Raw genomic sequence first — 599 nt, 5'->3', positions numbered from 1 at the left:
AGTAGTCCATGATGGAAAAGTATATATATATATATATATATAACCACATAGGAACAGACTGTATTAAATCTACTGCACTGAGAATACTTTCTCTCTCACCAGTCAATGGTGATCTACTGCTTAGATTGTTGGAAATCTAACTTGAGATGTATGAGGGTAACTGAGCATACATAATTCTCCTCAAAAGGCAATGAAATAACCAATAACCATGAGAATAGAAAATGGGATAAACACATTGAGAATGAGTGAATCAGAGACTTTCATGTTCTAAAATGTGGAAGATTAATGATATACTCGACAGAATTGCCTATGCAAGATTACTCATGCATAGACCTTGTAGAGAGAAGAGCCTCTTCACAAGATGGCTATGAATACAATCAGTAAATAAGGAGAGCAGTAGATAAGGAGAGAAAAACTGGAAAGTAATCAAGCTGATCGATTAAATCTTGGGTATAAACATCTGACCAGTTTGCCCTATTCCCGCTCTTTCTTCTTCTCTGTGCAGCTGTTGAACATGGGTCCCAGCGCTGAAGTAGAAATTGAAATAGAGTACTGTGCTTATGAGATAGTGGTGCACCTCCATAGGAATTGGTATCCTA

This window comes from Talpa occidentalis, unplaced genomic scaffold (genome assembly GCF_014898055.3).
Source record: "Talpa occidentalis isolate TD23 unplaced genomic scaffold, MPIMG_talOcc4v2.1 talOcc4.3, whole genome shotgun sequence".
In the NCBI taxonomy this organism is placed as follows: domain Eukaryota; kingdom Metazoa; phylum Chordata; class Mammalia; order Eulipotyphla; family Talpidae; genus Talpa; species Talpa occidentalis.
This window is presented reverse-complemented; position numbering follows the sequence as displayed.